The sequence below is a fragment of the Apodemus sylvaticus genome, chromosome 3 (assembly GCF_947179515.1).
Source record: "Apodemus sylvaticus chromosome 3, mApoSyl1.1, whole genome shotgun sequence".
Lineage (NCBI taxonomy): Eukaryota > Metazoa > Chordata > Mammalia > Rodentia > Muridae > Apodemus > Apodemus sylvaticus.
In genome coordinates, this window is record NC_067474.1 from 33,799,716 (window position 1) to 33,813,834 (window position 14,119).

A 14,119-nucleotide genomic window follows, 5' to 3' on the forward strand; every position below is an offset into this window, starting at 1 on the left:
GTATCTGCCCCATTCTATCTGTCCCAGAGCAATGAACAGCTGATGGTGTAGCTGGTACAGGTGTCTGTGATGGTGTCTGCTGGGAAAATTAGATTACTTCAAACTTCCTTACAGTTAACAATCCTAACGCAGAGTGCTTGCCTGGCATATCTGAGGCCCTGGGTTCAATCCTCAGCAACACTCAGGCACAACACATACACACACACATGCACACACACACACACACACACACACACACACACACACACCCAAACAAGGCAACCCCTTCTTCAAAAACTCCTAGGGTCCTAAGTGAATATAAAATAAGCATTCATAAATTAAGAGACTGTGGAGGCGTTAAAAAAATCAATGAGAAAGAGTCTTAGTGAAAGAAACTGTCCTTCAAACCAGTATAAACAACAAACAATTATCAAACTATTTATCAAACAATTATCAGTTTATCCACTCTGATGGAGGAAAAGACCAGTGAAAAAGAGTTGTTTTGGGATGTCTGAATAAACGCTGCCTGCCTGTCTGCCTTTGTCCTTCATTTTCACAGATCAATATTCTTCTCAGGTAGATGCTATCCACAGACAGCCAACATCTACAATGATATATCTCAGTAGGCTTGAAAGTTAAAGCAGACCTTTTACTTCCCAAAAGAAGACCTTTCTTGGTTCCTGGTAGAACATCCTACATCCAGGAACTTAATATTCTAAGGAAGCTTTGAATGAAAGAAGGTTATGTTGGTATGGGTTAACAGACTTAAGAAGGAGCAGTACTAGGGTATTGATTTTATCAATGGAAATAATTTTGCAAACATTTTTTCCTTGAAATAATCTATGTGCAACACAGAAATCTCATATGGGGATTTTGACTTACAGGAAAGTACAAAGTAGACAAAAATTACAAATTGACCCCTTAAAACTTACTGCCTTTTCAAAACATGCATTAATGTAAAAATACTAACTTAATGTAATATAATTTGGTTTTTTGCATTTAATAACAAAGAATCATGACTGGGTATAGTTATAGAGATAGGGCAGAACTAGGTGGGATGTCCCTTCCCAATGACTGCCATTGGCCACATATTTGTCATGGCTTTGTCATAAATACATATGTTGGAGATAATAAAGCCTGCTTTGTATGATCTGAAGACTGTGCCACCAGATAGAATATCAAAGGAAGATGCCAGACACAATACTTTCAGTAAATGAGAATGATGATTCTCGTTATTACAATTACTGCCTTGAAAGCCTCCTGGAGCAAAATTTTATAACACATCTTCCTGTTTCTTTGGATTAGGTTAACTCTGACGCTAATAGAAAAGAAACTGGGGAAGACCCTTGAGGACATCGGTACCGGGGGAAAGTTCCTGAACAGAACACCAATAGCTTATGCTCTAAGATCAAGAATTGACAAATGGGACCTCATAAAATTACAAAGTTTCTGTAAGGCAAAGGACACCATCAAAAGGACAAATTGGCAACCAACAAATTGGGAAAAGATCTTCACCAATCCTATATCAGATAGAGGGCTAATATCCGATATACACAAAGAACTCAAGAAGTTAGACCCCAGAAAACCAAATAACCCTATTAAAAATGGGGTACAGAGTTAAACAAAGAATTCTCACCTGAAGAACTTCGGATGGTGGAGAAACATCTTAAAAAATGCTCAACTTCACTAGTCATCAGGGAAATGCAAATCAAAACAACCCTGAGATTTCACCTTACACCAGTCAGAATGGCTAAGATTAAAAACTCAGGAGACAGCAGATGTTGGCAAGGATGTGGAGAAAGAGGAACACTCCTCCACTGCTGGTGGGGTTGCAAATTAGTACAACCACTCTGGAAATCAGTCTGGCAGTCCCTCAGAAAACTGGGCATGTCACTTCCCAAAAGATCCTGCTATACCACTCCTGGGCATATACCCAGAGGATTCCCCAGCATGTAATAAGGATATATGTTCCATTATGTTCATAGTAGCCCTATTTATAATAGCCAGAAGCTGGAAAGAGCACAGGTATCCCTCAACAGAAGAATGGATGCAAAAAATGTGGTATATCTACACAATGGAGTACTATTCAGCCATTAGAAACAATGAATTCATGAAATTCTTAGGCAAATGGATGGAGCTGGAGAACATCATACTAAGTGAGGTAACCCAGTCTCAAAAGATCAATCATGGTATGCACTCACTAATAAGTGGATATTAGCTTGGAAAACTGGAATATGCAAAACATAATCCACACTTCAAATCAGGTGCAAGAAGAACAGAGGAGTGGCCCTTAGTTCTGGAAAGACCCAGTGTAGCAGTATAAGACAAAACCAGAACAGGGAAGTGGGAAGGGATGGGTGGGAGAACAGAGGGAGGGAAGGGGGCTTATGTGACTTTCGGGGAGTGGGGAACCAGAAAAGGGGAAATCATTTGAAATGTAAATAAAAAATATATCGAATAAAATTTAAAAAAAATTAAAAGCTGTTGTGTATTCCAATATTTTAATGTATTCAGGTTTCGTTTCCTATAGGACTTACTGTTTACCTCTGAAACTAAGAAATACTTTTGTATTGCAAACATTTTGGTAAATTTTACATAATCAATTTTCAAGATGCTCTTTAGATGAATCAGTTTCTTATTTGTGATCTTACTTTTAGTCAGATGTGAGTGGCTGATGTTGTACTAAATGCTTTAAGTCCTTATGAAATGACAATTGATTTTGATCCATTGGAGTGATGGGATTTCACAATGTGAGAAGATATGCTTTCTACTTCTAGAAGATACTACTTGAAATTTAGGCTGCATATAGACATTTTTATGTCTTGCAATGTTTCTCATTATCTAAAATTACTTTTAGAAATATCTGGTATTTTTCATTTTTTTATTATGAAGAAAAACTACATAAATAAATATCCCAGATCCTGTCCTCTCTGTAGCCCCCGGCACCTTCTAGCCCATCCCTCAAACCCAAACCTGAGTTAGTTCCTCATATCTCTCTCCTTCATGTATCATTTCCTCTCTTCCTATAAGATGTTTCTATTTATACAACTTCTTCCAAGTTAAAGCTGTAATTTTCTCTCTTTTGCACTGTTTGTTTTCTTCTACTTTTTCCCTTTTCAATCCATTCTCTGGGCATTTCCCAAGTCACTTTTATAGCATAGATGGGGAGTCTTTCTTGAATCGTCTTTATAGAATTGATCTAAAGGGTTTTTTTTTGCCCCCTCACCCTTCTCCTGCCTCTCTCTGCTCCCCTTCCTCCTCTTGTAATTTGAACTTTCTGAGTCAGTGTCACTATACATATCCAGGTCCTCCGTGTGGAACACACCAGTCCCTACTCAGCTTCCTCAGCACTAAGGTGGCACAGTTGCTTCACAATGTGTAGGCCCTGTCACTTCTTCATATCTGCTTCTTTGCATTCATTTTTTTGACCATTTTTCTCATATTTGTCCAAAACCTAGCCAAGGTTATGGACAATTGTATATTCTGTAATATCCTTAATATCACTAATTAAATGAGTTCATGCACGTTTCAAATAGAATGCCTAATAGTAAAAGAAGTTACCCTGAATTACTCTGATAAGAATTGATTAAATCCCCTATAATGCTGCATCAAGCCTTTCCAGGACCTGTGTAGGGGATTACCAGGACAGAGAATTGGGAGGGGCTTGATTGGGGAATGGGCAGGGGGGAGAGGGCTTATGGGACTTATGGGGAGGGGGGAACCAGGAATGTCATTTGAAATGTAAACAAAGGATATAGAATAAAAGAATGGATTAAATCACTTTAATAACAGGCTACTTGTTTGGGGGAAGTTGGGAAACAATGTTTTTCTTAACTATAACCTTATTAGCATGAATCAAGCAAAGTTCAATAGAAACTACCTTACACATACAAATGTTTACTAACAAACACCCTAAAGCTCACCATAAAACCTGCTCTATAGTATTAATTAAGTCCCAGCTATGTGTTCTTTCTGACACTCTGAAAAGCATACTCTTACAATGGTCTAGTAGCAAGATGGAGACATACATCAAGTTGGAATTAGGCAGCAGATTTCTAAATTACCTAATAGCTAGGTATCAGAATTTTACAACTTCTGAAGGTCTCCTGGAGCTACTTTAAGTAGAGAATTTCAACAAACATTATAAATAAGGAAAATGCTAATTTTAGAATAATGTGAAAGAAGAAATTGTGTTTGCATTCTTAGAAATTCACATTTGTAATGTTGTAAATTCTTTTGGGTAATTTTTTCTACTTCCATTTTCTCAATTTGTTAAAGTAATAAAAAGTCAGAGATGGGAGTCGGGGGAAGATATTAGGTTGTTACTGCAAGTTAATAGCTTTATGTTGTGTATGCATCGAAGATGCTGAGTGCAAGAATGGAATGCATCCAGACAATTGCCATTTGCTCTGTCACCCTGTCCTTTGCCAATGCCTATGATGTCACCTCTTCTACACATTTTAGCATGCAAGATAAACACTGTTTTGCTCTTCACTTTTTGTATATTTGTTTACAAGTCTTGGCAATGGTTAAGGTCTTCTCTTGAATTTCTATTTCCATTGATATGCTCTAACATTTCTTTTAAAATTTTTATTGCTTGTCAAAGCATGGCTTTCAGCAAATTGTTTACAAATTTAAATAATCTTTAATTATTTAAAAAAATTATCAGGGATAAAAATATTGCTCGTTTGTTAAGAACCCTAACTGTTTATGCAGAGGATCTAAATTTGGTGTCCAAACACTCATGACAGCTCACAACCTTCAGAGACTCGAGCTCTATGGAATACCACACAGGCTTCTACCCTCCATGGGAACTGCATACATGTGTTATACTTACATGCCTGGAAGATATGCATATACATAAGATAAAATAAATGCAAATTTATCAATATTTTCAAATTTTCCTTTTGCAAAACATTCAGGGTTACAAAAATTTGCAAACCATAGTACAAAGATTCCCTATATATTCATGAATCTGATTCTTTACACAACTACAGTATAATAAGAAGAACCAGAAAATTAACACTGGCATAATTCTGTCCTCCAGTCCATAGATATGTTAAATTTTTCTTTTTAATTTTATTTAATCTATTTTAAAATTGTATACATCTTGATTAAATAGAATTGAATTATAGTCCCATTTTCAATTCTTCCTTTCAGCTCCCTCCATGGCTTCTCCCTGTTCTCAATGACCTCTTTTCCTTTGATTATTGTGACTTATATTTATGCATGTATGCATAAATACATAAATACAATCTGCTGAGTACATCTTTCTTTTTCAGCTGTATAATGTTTCTGGGCTGAGCATTTTGTATTGGATAACCAATGGGAGGGCTCATCCCTGGGAGAGGAGAGGTTAATTCTCAGGCAGTCATTGGTTGCCTGAAGTTCTTTGTCTTGGAGGGACCTCATGACTTTTTTGCCCTTCTATTATTCACACATTTAGTGCACATTTCTATTTATAGTACCATTGTTCTAATCTTTTTATGCACCCATTCCTAGGAGAGACTGTTTCACAGCAGACTTACTGGTTCTAATATAAATTTAAAGGAAAGTGTCATTGTCATCTGTCTTCAGTCTAGGATCATAGGTTCATTTTGCTGTCCTGTGGCTTCTTTCTCCTCTAATCTGGAAGAGTTCCTCATTATGCTTTGGTTTTAGGTGACTACTTTATTTCAACAGCAGGATTTCTTAGAAGCTTTAATACTCTTTCTTGAGAATGAATCTCCTCAATGTGGACAGTGCATAGCACCAAAGACAAAACCCAATATTAACTTCCCATATGGTACTCACCCTATCTTTTCATCTTTAAGCCACTGTTCAAACTAAGACCGCTGACTTTACTTCTAATTTCCTATCTTTATATCTTTTCCTATAGTGTTTTTCAATGTGGATGATTTTTAAATTTATTCTGATCTAAGAAACATTTTAGACAAAAAGATCACAGCTTCTCTGAATGCTTCTTTCTCTTATACTTTCTAACAGCATGGAGAAATAAATTTTCTAACTAATTAAGTAATGAAATCAATTAATGTTACATTCTTAGAAACTAATATTCATTTTCTGTCTGCACTTATGCAGTTTTACTGCTTTGATGATCTACAATAGATCAAAACATACTTTAGCAAGGACAAAACAAATTCAACTTAATTTATTTCCTATTCCTTAAACCAAGCTCTCATCATAAAACTTTGTAGAAAGCAGGGAGCTACTACTATTTTTGAATGAAGGAAACTATTCATTTAGAAAGAAGACAAATGTGAAATGGCAAATTTTTCTTTATTAAATTTATACAAAAATTTGTTTAAAAATAAATGTTTGGGAAATAATTTCATTATTACAAATAGCTATTTTTCAATCTAATAATTATTCTCATTAAGAGATACAAATAAAGGTCTGCCAACATCTGATTAAGATTACTCTAAGTTAAATGTCAATAAAATTAAATTTCTCCCCTCTAATGCCAGTAAACACTCATAGCCACAATGTTTGTCTTGATTAATTATTAAAAAGATTTTAGATTTTCTACATTAATGGATTTTGTGCCATATATTGTTTTTAATTAATCTTTGAATTTCTCTGATGGAATTATATTTAAGTCCACTGGATGTCATAACTCAGTTTTGCATTTAGTCATGTATTGAAAATTATTTTAAAATAGTAGGGTAGTAATAATTTATAAAAACTCAGAAACATGTCTAGAATAGTCATGGATGTCGAAGCTTAGAAAAACAAATTTTTTTTGTTTGGAAATGAAATGATAGCTTTGTTGACTCTGCTAATTGATTAACTTGCAGAAAAAAATCCCATCATATATCTTATAAATATGATACAAAATGAATCTGATCTTTATTATTCACATGCTTTAAATTATTAAAACTGTAGATGTTGTATACAGTGCTAGACAATATCAATGATGTGTTTTTACAAAACTGAATAGATGTATAAGAATGGAAAATTGCTATCATATAAATCATGTATCAGTTTCTAGAAAATGATACATGATGCTATATAGATAGGTATAAGATCAATAGCTGAAATTACCCTGGGAGTTTTATCAGTGGAAAGGTAATGCCATATTAATGTTAATTATGGTTCTGGAAATTTCACCTAATATTGTGTATGTCTATAGGAGACATACGAATTAAAATCAAGCATATGAAAGCATATTATTCAGTCATAAAAGGGAATGAGGTTATGAACTTTGAAAATGCTCTTAATTGAAAGAAGGCAAGTTCAAGACAATTAGCTGTGATTTCAAATTAAAAGAAATGTCCATTATAAGTAGTCCAATGAAGGGAAAAGTAGGCGATTACCTAGAGTTAGAGTGTGATGGTTAATTCTCATTGTCAACTTGACAGGATTCAGAACTATTGGGGGACATTCTATAAGGTATATATATATATGAGGACATTTCCAGGAAGGTTTAACTCAAGAGGGAAGTCCCATACTGAATATGATGGCTTGGTTCTCTGGGCTGAGGTCCGGGACTGAATAGAAAGGGAAAGCAAACTGAGTACTTGCATTCCCTCTGTGTCTGTGTCTGTGTCTGTGTCTGTGTCTGTGTCTGTGTCTGTGTCTGTCTGTCTGTCTGTCTGTCTATCTATCTATGTCTGTCTGTATGTATGTATGTATGTATTTCTCTATCTCTGTCTGTCTGTCTCTGTCTGTCTCTGTCTCTCTGTCTCTGTTTCTGTCTCTGTCTCTCTCTCTCTCTCTCTCTCTCTCTCTCTCTCTCTCTCTCTCTCTCTCTCCTGGCTGCACACATACCCTGGTCAGCTACCTTATGTCCTTTAAGTCTTGTATATCTTGCTATTATCATGAACTATAAATCTTTGCAAAACTGAAATAAACATTTCCTTAATTTGTTCTTCCAGGCCTATAGTCACAACAACCAAAAAAGAATGTAATGCAATGGGGAAGCAGTGCAGGCTGTGATAATTGAGTGGAGGCGCTCCTTTATGAGCTGATGAGTATGAAGCTAATTGACTATAATAGTTATACATATTGGTGAGTTTTCTAAATGCAGTTGAAATATATACTTCAGTGATATGTAAATTGTTTATAAAAAAAAAAGCAGAGGGTACTTATTGTACACACAAAAATCCAGATAAATTGATGACTGAAACCAAGATCACTATTCAGACAATAAGCATAAACAGCCTTAATGATCAACCATAGTTTTCTTCCTAAACATACACATCTACCAGTAGTTTCCTATAATAGTATATGACTAATTGGGTGAGTGAATCTTTAATGGCTTTGGCTGTTTAGACAAAGATGAATTACAGTGTATGGAGATGGTGTGTAAGGAATAAATAACGACTAATATATGTACTATATGTAGCATTCAGAAATGACTAAATATTGCTTTTGGCAAGATAGACATTTTAACTATATTAATCCTGCCAATCCACGAGCATGGCAGATTTTTCCATTTTCTGAGGTCTTCTTCGATTTCCTTCTTCAGAGATCTGAAGTTCTTGTCGTATAGATCTTTCACTTCTTTGGTTAGAGTCACACCAAGAATCAATGCAATCCCCATCAAAAACCCAAACCAGTTCTTCACAGAATTAGAAAAAGCAATTCTCAAATTTATCTGGAATAACAAAAAACCCAGGATAGCTAAAACTATTCTCAACAGTAAAAGAACTTCTGGGGGAATCAGTATCCCAGACCTCAAGCAATACTACAGAGCAATAGTGTTAAAAACTGCATGGTATTGGCACAGGGACAGGCAAGTAGACCAATGGATTAGAACTGAAGACGCAGAAATGAATCCACACACCTATGGTCACCTGATCTTCGACAGAGGAGCAGAAAACAACCAGTGGAAAAAAGATAGTCTTTTCAACAGATGGTGCTGGCTCAACTGGAGGACAGCATGCAGAAGAATGCAAATTGATGCATTCTTATCTCCTTGTACTAAGCTCAACTCCAAGTGGATCAAGGACCTCCACATAAAACCAGACACACTGAAATTAATAGAAAAGAAACTTGGGAAAACCTTTGAGGACATGGGCACAGGGGAAAGTTCCTGAACAGAACACCAGTAGCTTATGCTCTAAGATCAAGAATTGACAAATGGGATCTCATAAAATTACAAAGTTTCTGTAAGGCAAAGGACACTGTCAAAAGGATAAAATGGCAACCAACAAATTGGGAAAAGATCTTCACCAACCCTACATCAGATAGAGGGCTAATATCCAATATATACAAAGAACTCAAGAAGTTAGACCCTAGGGAACCAAATAACCCTATTAAAAATGGGGTACAGACCTAAACAAATAATTTTCACCTGAAGAAATTCGGATGGCTGAGAAGCACCTTAAAAAATGCTCAACATCATTAGTTATTAGGGAAATGCAAATCAAAACAACCCTGAGATTTCACCTTATACCAGTCAGAATGGCTAAGATTAAAAACTCAGGAGACAGCAGGTGTTGGGGAGGATGTGGAGAAAGAGGAACACTCCTTCACTGCTGGTGGGATTGTAAGATGGTACAACCACTATGGAAGTCAGTCTGGCGGTTCCTAAGAAAACTGGACGTGACACTTCCGGAGGACCCTGCTATACCTCTTCTAGGCATATACCCAGAGGATTCCCCAGCATGCAATAAGGACACATGCTCCACTATGTTCATAGCAGACTTATTTATAATAGCCAGAAGCTGGGAAGAACCCAGATATCTTTAATGGAGGAATGGATACAGCAAATGTGGTATATATACACAATTAAAAACAATGAATTCATGAACTTTTTAGGCAAATGAATGGAACTGGAAAATATCATCCTAAGCAAGGTAACACATTCACAAAAGAATACACATGGAATGCAATCATTGATAAGTGGATATTAATTAGCTCTGAAGCTCTGAATACTGAAGACACAATTAGCATATCAAATGTTTCCCATGAAGAAGGAAGAAGAGGGCCCTAATCCTGGAAAGGCTTGATCTAGCATGGTAGGGGAGTACCAGGACAGAGAAAAGGGAAGGGGAAAGATAGGAGAATGGATGGAGAGAAGAGGAGTTATAGGACATATGGGGGGGACTGGGAAAGGGGAAAGCTTTTAGAATGTAAACAAAGAATATAGAAAATAAATATAAAAAAAGAAATGACTAAATATATGCTATAGGCCAAAGTCATAGATTTCACAAAAGTAAAAGTTCCTGGGGAAAAGAACTCTAAGAAGGGGTAAGAGATGGCTATGACTTTCCTCTACTAGGTATGTAAGAAGCCCCAGCTAGAGGAAAAAAACGTTAGACTAAAACAACAATGTTTGTTAGGTTTAGCACTCATGGCTTTGAAATCCTTCACTTTGAAAAACAAAATGTGATGAAAAATGATTGGAATTCTATGTTCTAGAGGATCAAACAAAAATACATTAAAACATTTATTGCAAAACTGCAAAAATCATTGTGCATATGTAAATATGTTTAATGCCTATGTAGTATGTATATACATATGTGGCAAATGGCTGTTCATGCATTTGTGTATGTGTGTAATGTTTGTGCATGTGGTATGTATATGCATATGTGCAACTGGGTATACATACATATGTGTATAATATCTGTGTGTATGGTTTGTATATATGCACATGTTCATGCAAATGAGTATGAATGCACTTGTGCACATAAGTAATGTCTATGTATGTAGTATGTACATGTCCACATGTGCATGTGGGTGTGTGGAGGTCAATGGTTGACGAGATTTGTCTTCCTTAATTGCTTTCCAACTTATCTTTTGAGATTAGGTGTCTCACTAAGCCCATTGGATAGAGTAGCTCGCCAGAGAGCTGCTGGGATTTGCTGTCTCTTTCTATGCATGACTACTCTGAGCTTTTACATGGGTCCTAAGGATCCAAACTCCAGTCCTCATAGTTGTGTGGCAGGCACTTGAGCAGTTGAGCCATCCCAGACCCTCCTATATACCTCAAACAGACATATATATGTTCTTTTACTGTTATTTTCATATCCTAGAATTGCCAGATAAATTCCCAAACCCAGTAGGAGATTCATCACCTTACTTGGAAGTGCTATCCTTTGCCATGGCATAAGGATGCTCAAGGATATGGGTAAATGCATGAAGTCTGGAGTCTGTCTATCTGTGCCTGAGGTTCACATTAACTCACAAGAAATGCAGCCCAGGTGAATCCCTAAACTTTTGTCTCATTCTCTTGTGTATAAAATGACTATAAAAACATTTATCTAAGAGGCATTTGGGGGATTGAATTCATACCTACAAACCATTGAGAACCACTTAGTGCAGTGCCAAGCAAATGTGAGGGGAAGGAGAGAGAGGAAGGGCAGCTTTTAACTGTGCTCACTACCTTTATGGCGGCACACAACCAGTAAAAATATTAAACAACTAAGACTGCACTTACTTTTTGTCCTTCCTTTATATTCAATGAGTATTTAGTACTGAATTAGCTTTAGAGCCATCTGTGACTGTTGCGGTGAAATTGATTCTGAAACAGGAAAGGCTATCTCTACAGCCTTTGGTTATTGGACACCTTTCCCTATGTAGTTTAATCTAAATTTAGGCTGAGTTCTTATGATCTGTGTTGTGGAGAATAGTGATATATGAAGATGTGGCAAGACAAACGTTAAGTCAAAGGACACATGGATGATGTAAAATGGATTCTTAGAGCTTTCTGATCCCAGATCTAACCATGAATACCACTTCTAAGATGGGAAATGATAAGACTCAGTACCAGTGAGACCTAAGATAATTATCTTCCTAGCAGAGGGTGCTGGGTCACATGTAGGGCAGAAGCAGTTCTACAGTACTATTTTGACATTGTTGATCATCTTCTAGGTGAGAAATGAACATATGGATCAAAATCAGACATGCAGGCCTGTGGGGAACACAGATCACCCCACAGCTGGACCATAGCCACAGATTTCAATTTCTTATCTTGTTCATTCATGTTGCTCACAATTTAATGTAGCCATGTTGGATGAAGGCAAGACAAATTTTTGCTCAGCCTTGCACTCTTGAAATCTTCAACTTTTGCTTCAAAGAAAAGAGTACATGTAACCTGGTGTGTATGTGTGTGTGTGTGTGTGTGTTGTGTGTGTGTGTGTTTAAAACCTGGTACATAATCACCTTTGGTAGCTGATATTTTGTCATTTCAATCACATTTTTGTAATTTTTGTACAAGGTCTGACTAAGGTCTGACTAGAGAATCATTTTTTTTCTACTGTTAACCAATATCTTAAATGCAGAATCCAATTCATCAGCAAAGTTGTACCTCTGGGCAAACCATTCAAATACTTCCTTGTAATTTAGTGGAGAACAGCTACCTTGAAATTCTTGGAGTCCTTCTCTCATCCATCTAGGAAGACCATGACAGTGATCCTTTCCTTAGGTTCTCTTAGGTGTTTATATCCATTGAGTAGTTAGAGACATAGCACTTTGTACAGCTAAGCCTGCAGGACCCTGTCTCATACCATTGTTTTCTCTTGTCTCTTGACTGTTGCCTGACCCACCCTTGACAGAGTCCTAAATATTGTCACAGTCATGATAACCAATCAGCACACAAGAGTCAACAAATATAGGATACCAAAATAATTTTGTATGATCAGATTTTAGGACATAAAAATTATGTGTCCACATGCAACAATGAAAAAAACAAAAATCAACCTCAACAATATTATATATGTACAAAAGTGGTTTTGTTTTACCAATAGTGTTGTTGGTACCCACAGCCAATTTCTGTCTAAAATTGTTAAGTGTCCTACTCCAGAAACTAACCATTTGTATACTTTAAACTTAATATAATTTTGAGTATTGTGGTGAAATCTCTTACTGTTCCTCTTCATTCTCTCTGGGGCATGAGCTAACCTTTTGTTCAGTGTATCCATGCTCTATTGATTACCTTGTCTCCAAAGTATTGGGTTTGTAGCCATACTATGCCAGTGGCTGTGTTCTTAATTAATTTCTTTTCACCAATATCCTCTCAACGCACAAGTATAATAGTTTTTAAAACTCAGAAAAACTAGAAAAGACATAAAGTGCTTCCTCTAATGAAAATATGTATATTCTTAACTTAAGGTTAGAAAGAAAAAAAGGGATGAAAACATATGAGGTTGCTAAAATCCAAAGTAAATTTTTATTGTTAACCTTTTGCTGTACCTACTTAAATCTTATCCATAGATAGACATGAGTGGGAAGAAAAGTATAAGGATACAGGAATATCTGTAGATGACAGATTATTTATTAGTATGTTGCATGAATGAGGAATTTACTAGAGGTCTTCATGCAGTCCTTGTTGATTGGGATGGCCTTCTATAATCCTATAGTTGTCAAACAAATCAGAGAGCATTATATTTCAATGTAGAAAGATAAAATATTAAATATTTCACCTTTCAAGTGTATTACATAAAACCTTTGGCGAGCAATGGCTGATCTGTTTACTTCCTAAGGACTGCATAATATAGTCAGAGCTATGAATTTATACTGGCAGCTTTGACTAGACACTAAAATAAATTAAGAAATTCATTTACAAGTGACAAGTGCATTTAGGTGGCAACCTATATGATTTAGTTAGACTTTCCTTTGGTTATACTTTTATGAGGAAGCCCTACTTTTATGAAATATTCTCGCCTTGCTCTGCATTTGGGTTCAAGTTACTTTATTTGCCAATTTCTCATAAAATGGCTTTTTGGTTATTATATTCTGTTGCACTGGACAGCTTTGGAGAACATGATCTCATTTCTACAAAAAATGCTTAAGCAATTTATTATGAACATTTTTGTGTGAGGTTTATTTTTCTACATATGTCTAGAAAACTGTTTTAATTTAAAAATTAATAAAAAAGCTTAGAATATGGTAAATGATTAATTCTATCTATCCATCCATCCATCCATCCATCCACCCACCCACCCATCTATTTATGTATTCATTGGTTTTTCAAGACAGGGTTTCCTTAGTGTAACAGAACCAGCCCTGGCTGTCCTGACACTCATGTTGTAGACTAGGCTGACCTTTAACTGACATAGCTTCCCCTACCTCTACCTTCTGAGTGCTTGGATTAAAGGCATACACCACTATGCTCCACAGTTCTTGTATATTTTAAACCAGAATAGAAAAAAAAAGTTTAAAGAAGGACCAGAAGGAAAAAGGTAAAGATTGA

At 36.0% G+C, this 14,119-nt stretch overlaps 1 protein-coding gene across 1 annotated transcript in view; it reads right to left on the bottom strand.

Moving 5' to 3' along the window:
- Nkain3 (sodium/potassium transporting ATPase interacting 3) overlaps positions 1-14,119 on the bottom strand; it is a 377,140-nt gene that overhangs the window by 164,161 nt on the left and 198,860 nt on the right. The gene's annotated exons all lie outside the window — the stretch shown is intronic.